Source organism: Thunnus thynnus, chromosome 19, assembly GCF_963924715.1.
Source record: "Thunnus thynnus chromosome 19, fThuThy2.1, whole genome shotgun sequence".
NCBI classification, from domain to species: domain Eukaryota; kingdom Metazoa; phylum Chordata; class Actinopteri; order Scombriformes; family Scombridae; genus Thunnus; species Thunnus thynnus.
Genome location: NC_089535.1, coordinates 26,918,443 through 26,932,826, shown reverse-complemented (window position 1 = coordinate 26,932,826; position 14,384 = coordinate 26,918,443).

Sequence of the window (14,384 nt, the reverse complement as noted above, 5' to 3'; positions counted from 1 at the left end):
TTTGAACTCTGTGTGAAGGCAACAAGACATCCATATGCTGCTGTGACAAAATGAGCTTTTGGATTTGAGAACTTTACGGTATGTTCTGAGAATCATTCAATTTCCTATGACTACTGTACACAAGCAACTGAGAAAAAGGATTATTTCGCACGGCAAACTGTTTGACAAGGTCAGTGGGACTTATTTGTTTTGATGACAATGAAAAAATGTAGGTTAGGGAAATATTTATTGAATGGATTTAAAAAAATACTGTGCAACTAACCTGTGACCCTAATCTCCATGTGCATCCCTGTATTGGTCTAAAAAAAGTGTCAGGCTTATCATACGGTTAAGATAATATATAGATAATATACTGCTACAATTGTCCATAGTTATAATATTTCATTGTTGGTAATTAAACACAATTAATTGATACATCATAGTTAATATGTGTGAAATTAAATTCATATTGTATTTTTCGAGGGATAATTTAGAACATTGTTGTCTCAGAATCTAGAACTATTCAGTCAGAATGAGAATCTTCAAGACCAGCAGAAGTCAGGTTTCCATCCAAATGAAGTGCAAATTTTGACGGAATTTCAGAAAATCAATAAATGCTATGATGTAATAGAGCGTCAGTGAAAGCTGAAGTGATGGAAAACACGATACAAATTCTGGTGATGGAGAGCATAATGGACAGTGGAAATGGAGAGAACAGTTAACATCACAGCTTCTTGCTTTTTGGAAGCATTTTGATAATAGCCCTGTGTCAGTTATACAGACATGTATTGAACGCTGCCCAGAGACGAAGAAGAGAGCTGACAGTGAAAAACATTTGCCATCTGTCGTCTCTCCAGTGGGGCAGAAGTTTCAGGGACATTTAAGCCACATTGTTCCATTTTTTGCTAAATGTGTTTCCATTACACTTTGTCGCTTTTTTCAATATTGATCAACTTTTCCACCTCATCAAAGCGTAAATTTTTTGTTTTTTGCAATATTTCACTTTTTTTTCAAATTTCCAGTGTTTCCACTCACGTTTTTTTATACAATTTTTTTTAATTGAAAAAGCACCAAAAAAGGGTGATGTAAACCCATGGAGAAAATCCAGTTATCTTGACAGTTAAACAGTCTGTTTAGTTACTTTCTGGTTACCAGCAGAGTGAAAAGTGAATCTGAAGTTGGATATTATTGGGGAACATTTAACTACAAAAATGTCTTGTTCATCCTCAACTTCAAAGTAAGAGGCTGCACATGAAAAAGACAAGGACAAAGTGCCTGAACCATTTAAGGTACAGAAGCAGGATATTCTCTTCAGCAAGTCCTCCTTCCTGGTTGTGGACTTTAACGGAAAAGGACGTTTTGGCGAGGTTGCTAAGTCAGTTGCAATCAAGATACACAAAGCAATCACGCAATGAAACGAGAAATGGAAATGCTAAAGGCCATCAGGACTCTTGATCCAGAAAAGAAAAATGTTGTGAGGTTTGTAGATAATTTCAAGGTCCAGGATCTTTCTTGCCGTGCCTTTGCGATGCTGGACAGGAGCCTCTGGGACCTGATGAAGGACAGACAATGGATGCCATTGACTGTCAATGAAATTTTTCCTGTCATGGAACTATTTGTGGCATTTGAAGCCCTGAAGGGTAATGGCATCCTTCATACAGACATAAAACCTGACAACATTATGCTTGTCAACCACAAAGACCAGCTCTTCAGGGTAAAATTAATTGACTTTGGTTTGGCCCCTCCAGTGTCCAAAGTAAAGGTCGGAATGACCGACCAGAAGTGACCTTGGGCCTCCCCATATGTGAAGCCATCGTTATGTGGGGATGGGATATGTCATGGCATTCCTGTACTTCGGGACCAACCTGGAAAGTGTAACTGGGTCAGTGACAAATAAGGGTTGGCAAGAGGAGAAATTCAAAAATCTTTTTAAAACTTCTTTTGAAAGCATGCATCTCGTTTGTTAAAATGTACGTTTTGTATTTGTTTTCATGTCATTTGAAATGACATTTGCAACATTTTTTACAAAAGACTGAATGAGCCTGAAAAGTGGTGTGACCACTTAATTTTATCCACCTAGAGTATATGTAAGTGTACTCGTAAAAATAATTACTTACACTTAAAATCACATTAAAATAGATTTCATTAGGATTATCTCTAAGTTTAAATTTTATGCATTTTTGCGATATTGATCAGGACATATGCTGGAAGCGCCTGTTCTCTAAATAATCTGACAAATTGTGTAAAAAAAAAAATGTTTAAAAGAAGCATGTTTCACTCCAATAGAGGATTGCATTTTGTCCCACTTTAATTTCCTATTATCATTTTTATGAAAAATACTGGTTACACCATTGGCACAAACCAGTTAAACCTGACCTGACCATGTAGCTTCTACAGTCAAAGGTCATTGTTTGAAGAAATTGACACTGAAAATCAAGCATGACAGTCAACAGGGTCACCTGAAGTTGGTGTTTTTTAATTTTATTTCAACGTAGAAAAAACATCTGACAACAAGAATCAGGGGAAACTGTCACACAAAAGGTTTATTTTCATATCTGACCAGAATTAACTTGCCTTTCAGATCCTGCTGACAGTCAGTAGATGTTGTTGGGAGGTTTTCTGGTAAGTTGGGGAAATCTACTGCAGATAGATCATAGCACTTGCAGATACTAGGTCTTGCACCGAAACATGACATTTCCAATGGCTTACTCGGATATCCAATAGTATTCGATGCTAGAGGGTTGACAATTTGAGGTGTCTCATGACTGGTGCATGGAGCTCCTTCAATGAGTGAAGCAGTACTCTCCTTTGCTGCTTGATTTTGTTTTTCATTACCATGTCCTTTTGCCTGATAACATGCAACTATTCTCTACCCTACAAAGAAAGCTGGCCACTTCCACTCTTCTCACTTGTGAAATTGTCTTTTGGTCTCTCAGTTTGTTCTTTTCGCTGACCATTTTCTGTTCTTTTTGCCTTTCTAGTTTCATCTGTATCTTTTGTGTCTTTTGCTTTGCTGCCTGGAGTTTCATTTTAACTTTGCAAGGTTCAGACCTCAGCCTCTCCCTCTCTTTCAGCTCTGAGCTATACTATTTGTTCGTTCTTTCCTTTCTTTGCAGGGGTTGAGGATGGTTGTGGCCTTTCTACAATTGGCTGCTCATATTCATGATCATCAAGGTGATCATGCATGGGCTCAGGATTGTCTAGATGGTGAATTTGCTCAACTGCTGATATGTTCATTGATGGTAGAATTAAGTTTAGAACATCAGCAAGCACACTTTTCTTTCCTCCGTAATTTCTCTGGTAATCTCTCATCTTCTCCTGCTTTTTTTGGAAAGCTCAGGTACTGGAGTATTTTTAGTCTTTTTTCTCCTTTTATAACTATGAATAAAATAGAAAAATAAAAACAATTAGCCCATAATGCTTGTGAAAATAGTGAGGTTGAGGTGGTAAAAGGAGGAGATAATCATTTTTACAAGCACTCCAATACTTCAGTGATGAAATGTTACTCATAGATTGAAAATGAATGAAAATGAATCAATTGCATGTAAATTGGCCAACAAGAATGAGCTCTTCCAAATTGCTGGGATTTTTTGTGCCATCACTCACACTTCCAATGTGTTTTCTAGCCAAAGAATGGTACTGTACAGGAATGGTAGTGAATCCAACATGCCAAAAGAGAATGTGTGCATTGGCATATCTTTGACAGAGGTATTTGTGAAGGGTTTTCCTCTTCCTTACATTCCATCCTCATGCCTGTATGGTTACCATACCAGTGTGTGCTATGAGTGAAGGGGAGAAAGGATTACCATTCATTCTGTTACAATAGAGAAGACTTTCGGTTTAAAACATGTTACCTTTTGTTCATTCTTGATAATGTTAAAGCCTGAGTGTGAAGCTAATTGCTAGAATCATTAATGTCCACAAAAGGTGGCAATATTACAAATGCTGTACTACATGTTGCAGAGTACACATATAATTTACTTACCGGATTTGGTCATGTATCTTGTTGTCAGTGCAACATGGGACAAAAAAGAATTCACCTGTTCAACCTCCTCACCAACAGTCATACCTAATGCCATCGGAAAGACATTATAAAACAGACCGATGTGGGATTTCAGATTTATTTCACAGAGTAAAACCTCCTTGATGCCATTTCAAACCTATCAATGTCTTACTGTTAGTGTTTGCTTCATGTTTAGCCATAGTCAATCTCTGCTGCATGTTGGACAACTAACTTGCTCCTTCCTGATTCCATCCACCCCGCTGCACCTGTAGTGCGATGAGAAATCGTATTTGGAAATCTCCATATAACCTGCTTAAATGCTTTTTAAAAATCTTACACTACAATGAAGGACACCATATAAGTTGTGAATTGGGTGTGGCTGTGAGTGAGGCCTGAATCCATGCTTTACATACTTGTGAACTAATTGTGCACATATTGTAACTATTTTGAATATGATAACATTATTTTTTTTCACTACACTCATAAAACAAGCAATGAATAGAAGGTAAACCAAAAGATAAAATTACCTCACATTTCCTAGGGTGACCCTTGGCATGCATCACAGACTGGAAGGGCTTATTTTTTAGAGCAGCACCAGATCTGGAAAGGACTCTCACACCTTCCGTAGGTAAGGATGGTATTTGCACATGATGTCAGTGCAAATATATTCTATATTATAGGCCATGGCAAGCTCCTTCTGCAGGAAATAGGATATGCAAATTTCTCTCCTCTGAACATGTTTAAGGGTTTGATAACATGCCATGACGACAGACAGCCACCTCCACACCCTCTTCATCCAACTTTGACCGAGATTTCTTGGCAGTCTCACTTGCAGCTGTCCATTGTGACTTCCCACATACACAGTTTTTCAAAAACAAGCTAAATTAATAAACATCTCTTCAAAATTAAAATAATGGTATTGTAACCCAACTCAATTATCTACCCAACCCAAATGAGAAGTATTCAGCATTACTGCTGATGGCCAAACTTGTCGCCAAGGACCAACAGTTTCATATAGATTTCCTTTTTTTTTAAAAAAACAAAAAAAAAAACAATGACAAATGATAGTTAAATGAAAGTAATGAAACAATCAATACCCTTTAGTCCGACTGAAGTGATGTATCTCCCTGTTTCCATCAACAGAGATTTTTGCTGTATCCTCAGCACCGGGCTGGGCAGGAGAAATGTTCTATGTTTAGAAGTTTCTCTTTCTCATGGCGACAGTACATCACCTCGAAGAAACTGGGTGTAGACTGTCACCAGATAAACTCCCAGCCTGTTATTAAACAGGGCATAGAGATGTTCAAGTATGTGAATAATTTCATAATCTTGGTAGAACATTATGTGTTGTTACAATTATTCATGACAGTGCATCAAGTGACAACATTCTTTAACTGCAGAAAATGTTTTATGACTTACACGCCTAAAGCTGCTGCATTTTAACAAATGCATGCTGGGATAAACCTGGTGCAGTGACTTTGAGTGTGAAACATCAATTGTGTATATCGTTTGAAAATCTACAGTCCTTCAGTCCTGGGGCCGGTTGTACCAACAGAGCTTACACCTGGTCTTAAGCTAAGGTGGTTGTAACTTGTGACTGACTTGCTGGCTTCCTGCTCTCCTGCTTGCCTTGATGGAGCCCAGTGGCAGAATCTGCAAATTGTTCCAATGCTGCTTCAGTGTCAAACGGGCAGTGATTTCCTTCCTCAGATGTTGAACAGACTTATCTAAATTTATCAATAATGTACCAATAATCTGAGTTTAAGTAATTCTCTACCATTTTGGACATCTGGTAGAGAATGACCACACAACAAAAGGTTCTGGGTATAAACCTGCTGGTTGGCTGTGGCCTTTCTCTGTGTGGAGTTTGCATCTCCTCCCTGTGACTGCATGGGTTTTCTCTGACATCCAAGCATAGGCAAATTAGATTGATTGGCAACTCTAAACTATACTTAGGTTTGAGTGTGAGGGTGAATGGTTGTCAGTCTCAACCCCTTTACATGCTAATCTGGCCTTGATGACAATTTATTCTTGTCTTTGTTAAACAATGTTAATTGCTTGAATTTTTTTAAATCTCTCTAAAGAAAGCAAACAAAACCAACTGGCCAACAGAAAATGATGAATGAATGAAAATGAAAGTTAAGAAATTGCATATAACAGGCCAAGTAATTATATCAGTGAAGGCCTAGCTGTCTTCCTGTTTGTTTAATAAAAAAAACAACAACTTCCCTTCTTAACATCCTAGCCTGGCACTAATAAAAAAGGTACAGTAACGACACTTGCGTTAATTAAAATCCATCTTCACAGTCTTCATCACTCAGAGTACATGCAGCTGGTGAAACGGAGCATCCCCTGGCTTGTTCTTGTCTTCCTGCTCCTCTTGTTATCAGCTCTGTTCCTCAACACACACACAACCTCATTAATAACTTTTAGCCTAGTTTTGTTCCTGTTCGTTATTGAAAAAAATCTTCATCTGCATGTGTGTGCTCTCTGATGCTCCACTGACAGAGTACATGTGGTTGTTAAAATGCTGGAGTATCTCCTGGCTTGGGACAAGATCCTTTCACCGTCTGCCTTGTCTTTTCAGTTCATATTTTATGTGTAGAGAGTTTCTTTGTGCAAATACTCTTTTTGATTTTTTTCCATATTTCGCCCACTTTAGTTGTTGGCGTAACTCCATCAATCGAGCGGTTTTCATTTGAAATGCCTCACCCACTGACTGTCACCTGTGTGTATGGGGGAAAGGGAGGGGTGGAGGGAGCAGGGTTGTGGATGAATCTTGCAAAAGGACAAACTATCGTGTGTTTAAATAACATATCGAAAACATCTGCTAAGGATTTTTTTAAAAGATTTTTTAAGGCATTTTCGTTTTATTAGACAGGTATAGTGGAGAGAGACAGGAAGGATGGATATAGAGACAGGATGAGCAAGTAGTCTGAGTCAGAATCGAACCCAGGCCGCTGCGGCAAGGACTCAGCCTAACATTACGTGGTGCATGCACTAAACGGTGACCCACTGGGCACACTTATGGATTTTAATGTCGGCTAGTATATGCGTGGTTTTGACAGCTGGCAGCGATATTTGCCAACCTGGATGGAGCTCAGTCAAACTTGCTTTAGTGTTAGACATATAGCCCAAATAAGCAACTACACTTTAGTAACCCAAGAAACTGTAACCCGCGACTACCAGTATTTAGCTGATTCTGTCAAAAATAACTGTTTTTTGTGCTAATTTTGTTAAGAGTACTTATGTGGGGGAAGAGAAAGTTATGTAGATACTTAAACAGGGCATTCATGTCAAGTGTTTGGCATGTCAAAGTTAGCATTAGCTAACATTGTCTTATCAAATGTAATTTATGTAGCTAATTTACTTTCTTTTCTTTACACTTTTTAACACTAGTAGTGGCTAATGTTAACCTTGCTGATTTGATGTGGAGGTGAGATAACATTAACTTAAGCATGGTGCCAGCTTACATTAAGCTAAATATTTACAAAGGCTCATTAGGCATTTAGCTTACACTTCACTTGGCTAACTTAGCCAGTGTAGCTAACAAATAAAAAAGGAGTACTAGCTATAGAATCAAAATTAATTTGTGAGATTATCATTTGGCTTTAATTATTTCATGTGTTGGCTAGTCACTTGGTTAACATAGTTCGATGTATCATTAGCTAGTTCAGTGGTAACCGAAGCTGAAAAAATGTCAAAGCTTCAGGCTAACTACTAATTAAGTCAGTAGTTTGCTATGAAGATTCTTGTTTAACACAGGGATAATGCAATTCATGAAATGATGATTTTATATCTTTATCATTTGCATTTGAAATTAGGCCTATACACAATCTAACATTAAGTTACTTATGTAAACAAAGTCCTGGGACCAGTGTTGAGTCCAACAGAAGATTTTTTATATTTTTTGTATGTTGGGTATAGTTCTCCACCGGAACTTGTGTTGTGCTAAAATTGTTCCTCTCCTCGATAGTGTCCTGTTGCCCTTAGCAGCTACCCTGCAGTTGGAGTAAGAGTTTAGGTTAAATTATGAGCAGGCATCATAAAGTTTCAACTGTCTGGATTTGTCTAAAATTGAGTGGATGCTAAGCATCACAGAAGATGAACAGTTGCAGTTGGAACTAAAGGTTGGGTTCAGGTTAAGGTGAGGGGAAAAAGACATCGCCACATCGGCTGTCCCTGCTGTCACGTTTTTTTCTCTGAAGGTGACTTCAGGAAATAAACAAAAATGTGCCAATAATGCTAATGTGGAGGATTTGTGGGACATGGAGCTTTAAGAGGTAATTATTTATGTATATTTATGTAACAATATGTTATTGTTCTTGGTTGTGTGGGGTTCTCCTAAAATTTGATGTTAAAAACATATTAACAGTTTGGTCAGCTATTGCAGATGTTTTTCAGGGCATCAACATACATGTATCCGCCTTATCAAGACCTAATTATAACATGCATTTTCCAATTGGGAAAATGAAATACATACACACAATACACTCAAATTTGGTCTTATGATGACTGTATTCTTAGAACATGTTAAGTTTTTGTTCAGTGTATGGTATACTATATGTGAAAGTATAGTAAAAATCTGATCTCTCCTCATCTCAAGTCATTCCACATTGTGCTTATTAGGTTTACAGCGGCTTGTCTTTTTTATAGCAAATATAGCTTCCATCAGGATCATAATGTAATGCTTAGAAATAAATGCATATCTATACGAGTTAGTAGTGTCCACCATGCTGATCGACCTAATTATTCATTTGACAGACAGTTTTAGCAAGTGGAGAGTAAAACCAAATTTGAAAAGTTTTAACAATTTTTGTTTGCTTTGTAATTTATGCTTCATAAAACATGCCATAAACACCATCCTTACAGATGTACATACTCATGAAAATATACTTTAACATTTTAGAAATATTTCACCAAAATAACCAAATAATATCTAGTCAGTATCTCCCCAAACTCATTTATAAAATGAATTATTGATAATGATGGTAATAAGATAAAATATGAATTTGGTTTGTCATTTTCTTCCCCAAACACCATTGCTAACAAGTTTTTAAAAAAAAAAAAAATTATTTTCACAAAGTGCCTGAAGTGCCTGAAGGAATTCAGCTGAGCCTGTCTGAAGAACACGGCAGACTACTCAGGTTTTAATCATGAGAAGTGGCCCCCCAGAATTTCAAAGGAACATGTTCATCATGCAAGACTTGGGGAAAAAAGGCCAAGACAAAAGCTGCAGGGAGACAACTTGAAAATTAGTACAGAGCTTTGTTTGCTATATTATGATGCTGTTCAGTTTATTGTCATTGACCCTATGCACAATCTTCTCCTTGGAAAAGCAAAGCATGTCTTCAGAGTCTGGAGGGAACTGAACATTTTGTCAAGCATGAAATAGATAATATCGAAGTACCACAAGACACAGGTAGGGTACCCAGCCTCTGGCTTCAGTGGGTTCACAGCTGAACGGTGGTAGAATTGGGCAATTGTTTTTTCATTGTTTTGTTTAAAGAGCCTGATAGATGTGCAACACTGTGATATGTGGTACAATTTTGTAAGAGCTTGCACACTTCAATTGTTATTTCAGAGGCCAAAAATATTGAGGCAGAGCAGTGCCTGAAATCTTTCCTTCAGAAATTTGAAATATTTTTTGGTCCATCGAATTGTACACCAAACATGCAACGGCATCTCGACCTAAAACACTGCATTCTTTACTATGGACCAGTGTACAGCTTTTGGTATTTTTACTTTGAGTGTTACAGTTGCATGCTGGGAACGAACCAAAACAACAACAAGAACACTGATGTACAACTTATGAGGCAATTTCAAACAGGCCAGCTGCTATACAACATTACTTGGCCTTCGGACTGTTAACCTTTCTTCAATGACATACTATTTTAACATACTATTTAACACTTGGAAAGGGAACTATGTCAGATTCATCTTGTATAACACTATATGATCAGGTTTCCTCAGGTACACACTCACTGGAAAACGCAGTTGATGTAGAGCACCTTTTCGAAAAGTAGTTTTGAAATTCTGTTGATGGATGCAGGACTGAAATATCAGCTTTTAGCTATAGCTGCAAAATAGTGTTCAGTTTGTTCCAGCATTGATGAACCTGTCACAGATCTGCAGGCAGATTTAAGGTTTGGTATCATGAAGAAAATGTACGTATTCAGTTTATCATCATGAATAGGTACACACAAACATATCATTGCAGGAGTGAAATGATGCGAACTACATCCTGAGAGATGTCACTACAGGACTCCTGTCCAAGGGCCTCATTTATAAAACTGTGCTGAGGGTTTATAACAGTGTGCACACAAACCTACACCCACACCGGTTTCCCTTCATAAATCACATTCAACTTGGAAATTTGGCACATGTGAGAGAGCATCTTGTCCCACCTTTGTAACACCCATAGCTGTCAAGGATTTGTGGAGCAGATGGACCCAAATGCAGAGACCCGGCAGGCACAAGGAACTGGAGAATACATTTATTGACTGAATTAGGAACAACAGGAGTGTAGGTAGGCAACTAAAACGAACAAATGATTCAACAAGACTCAACTGAAAACCAGACCTTAAATACAAAACTAATCAAGACGAGGAACAGGTGACAAGACACAGGGCAGGCTGGGAGCTGATAGGCTGGGAAGACACTGGGAGCAGGGCAGGTCCAATGAGACTGATAAAAGGCACTTGTGAAGGTGATAGCAGACACACAATTAGGCTCAAGAACGCCTCAAATAACAGCAGGCCCAATGCAAACAAAACACACTGCTACTGAGGGTGTACTACGAAGCAAGTTCAACATACCCAGGCGTTCTTTGTGTGAGCTGGCTCAACAAACCCTAAACTCACGATCAGAGATAAGTGGTATCATGACGGTGGATATGAACTTTCTTTGTTAACCCAGGCTTTCTGCTGCAGGCTCTGTGTGCCTTCCCATAAAAGGGGGTGTTTGGCGCGTCATTTGACTCTTTTTCTGCACAAAATGGACTGATCGCTTGCCGCCTGCGTCAGCCAGGAGGATCAGGTCATTATAACAGCAAAAAGCAACGCTGTTGATGCAAATAAGGTGAGAGAGAAATGCTGCTAGAAAATTGCTGATCATGTAAATTCATTAATTAAAAAATGAATTTGTAATTAGTTAACATATTTATTTTACCACTCAATGCACTCTCAATGCCTCCCACATCCAGAGCTCTTAAACTTTATACTTGATGCTGCAGATTTAAACATACTCAAGAAGTCTGACTCTGTCCCATAAAGGATAAGTGGAAATTACTTTAGGTTTTGGCCAAATCAAAGTGAAATTAATATTATAGATTGAATATTTTCTGTGATAAATACCAATAGACTAATCAATTTTATTTTTTTATTTATTTGTTCAAAGTATTTATTCATTTTTTTAAAGTTGAAAACCCTGGCTTTAGGCTCAACATTGCCAAGGGATACAGGATGGAAGGCCATTGTAAGACGGGGGAGGAGGGGGCCAAAACTGACAGTCCATTGGCCATTGACAAAGCAAAGGTAGCCTGGAAGACAGTGCTCAGATGGGTGACCAGAGCGCAGGAAAAAAGATGAGTGAGACAGAGAAAGGGTAAATACAGACGGGTGAGACAGAGAAAGGGAGAGAAAAATAAAGAAGAAATGTTGCTCACCAAAAAAAGAAAAGTGGACAGCTTCAGCTTTGGACAGCAGCTCACCATGTTCATTCAGAACCCATTTCTCATCACAGATGTCAGGGGGTTCTCAAAGGAAGTCACACAGCACTTTAAATGGGTAAATGCTAGGCCTCTCCAGATGCAATTGGTTGATCTCCAAGCAGATGTGGCCTTGAAAGAGTACTTTGTAAGACCTGAACCCTTCCACTTTCTAGCTCCAAATGGTCCCTGAGACAGCTTTCCCAGGTCTGAGGAGAGTGGCACAATACATCTTGACCATGTTTGGCTCCACACACAACTGTGAGGCAGCTTTCTCCACAATGAACATTATCAAAACTAAATATCATTCCAGGCTCACCAATGAGCACCTCCACATGTGTATGAGAATGGCCCTGACTCCATTCAAGCCCAGGTTTAAAATCCTGGCAGGACAAGCTAGAGCTCAATTTTCTCACTGAGCAAAAAAAGTGGGGGAGTTGAATCTAAGAGGGGAAGAAAGTGAGCTTTTAAAACTCCTCAGTTGTTCAAATGTATTATCTGTAAAAATGGTTGAGACTGTTGAGTCAAGATGTGAAACAGAAAAGGGGAAATTCAAGCTTTTCCTTCTTTTATTTTATTTTTCAGAAGTTAAGCACTTTATTTGAACATTTTATTTATTTTCTCTTATTTTCAAATGCAGCCCTATTTTATTTAATAAATGAGATTATTATTATTACATTAAACATGTCAGCAGTCATACATATATGTTCAGTTCTATGTTACGTGACAATAAATATTGTCAAAAAGTTTTTGAATTGTACTGAATTCATTTGATTTGACAGTCAGGTACTGATTACATGCAGATGTTGATACAACTACTAGGCTACTTAAATATATATCACACTAAATAGTTAGACATTATGATCTTCCGGACCTTTGCTGCAAGAAATTTTCTCTAACTGCACCTCTTTAAATTTTAGTTGAATACCCCTGGTCTAGGAGGTCTGGAAGGTCATTGGCTGGTTCACTGGGCAGTGGAAACACAGAGAGCTGGGCCACTGGGTGCATAGCCGACTTCTCCACCTGTGATGCTGCAAACTGGAAGCGTAGCCACAGGGGATGCTGCAGACTCTGGAGGTGAAGCCACTGGGGATCCAGAAAATGGAGAGTTGACCTCCTTGGGAAAGCTGGAATCAGGTGAACTTGGCAGCCAAAGGAAACAGCTCAATAGGAACACAAGAACCAGGGACTCCATAACTTCAGGCAGACAGAGACAGGACGGTTGCAACTGAGGAACAGGGGACTGGTGCAGCTCAGAAGTAGTGGACTGGTGCAGCTGAGCTGAAAGCTGGGAACCAGGGGCTGAGTCTTTGCTTCTGCAACAGTCTTTGGCTTTGTGACAATGGGGAGCGGAGGAGTAGCCCTGGACCGGACAGGCATGGTGGCAAGGCAACCCAAAGAGAGGTGTCATTGTCTGCCATGAAAACCAGAATTTTGATTGATGCTATGTGGGCCTCCCAGAGCCAGGCAGGTGCCCAGGTAGGGGTTTTGGGCTGGAGCCGGCTCAGGACTGGCAGGTTGCAAGCTCACAACCCCAAGCCTAACTGACTGGGGGGCTGGCCGGTTGCAAGCAGTCCAGGGTGCAGTCTGAGGAACAGTTTGGCGGTCAGCATGCTGGTGGCTAGATGAATTATGGCTCATAGAAATACTCAACTAGTATTTTCACCTTGTAGCCTTTTTGGAGAGGCATGGGAACTGTCTCCACAGACAGCCAAAAGTGTGCAAGTGACACTTCACTTGTCTTTTGTTTCAAGTCCATATTAGAGTTCAGCTTGACTGGGGCCTTTTCATCTTGCATAGTCAGTCCATCACGGAGTGTTACTGGGAAAGAGAATGGATTTCTCAACCACTGATTTGCCAAGGTCTCCTCTCCAAAATACTCTCCCAACTGCACATGCAACCCCTTCAAATGTGCAATGACCACCTGTTGTACAGAGTCCAATTGCAGCCCTGCTCTCCCCACAACATCTTCCAGTCCTGCCAATGGTTTCATATTATTCTGATGATCTACAAGTGGCTGTAAACACAACAAAAAAGGCAGTCAGGAACTGACTGCAAACATGGATGTGAACAGGACAGCATTTAAAATTCTAAGAAAATTAGCTTTGCAAATGTTTTATGAGGAAGGAAATGCATTTAAAACTTTTGTTAAACCTCAAAAAATGGTGAATAACACTCAATCTAACCATAACTTTTGTGTGTTTACAAGAAAACTCCACAGTACACCTATAAGTAGTAGATGGATGGAGAATGTTTGCTTTTCTGATTCAATAGCTGAGTAAATGTCACAGTATTCTATAGTTTGAGTCAAAGCTTAGCGCACTAAGCTAGACAACAACGTTGCTAGTGTGTAAGCAGAGGCTCTCCGTGCTTGTAGCCCCACCTAGGAAAATAATCACCAGTCACCACTAGTACAGACAAGAGTCTTTGAGTAGACATCTTTCTATCCCTCTGCTCCATGTACTACTGCACTCTGTTTGGTTCTATTGTCTCTTCTGTATGGAAACAGAAGAGCTGCCAGCATCTGTCTGAAGGCTGATGAGGTGGATGAATGAGGCCTGTGGTGAGCTGGTTGTTAACAGAGGATAAGGCTGCGGGATAAATTATCTGACAGCTTGTCTTCCTCTTCCACGCTGAGACATCAGCCTCCATCTGGTGCCTGCCAGACTGACGGACGTCGACGACCAGACAAAG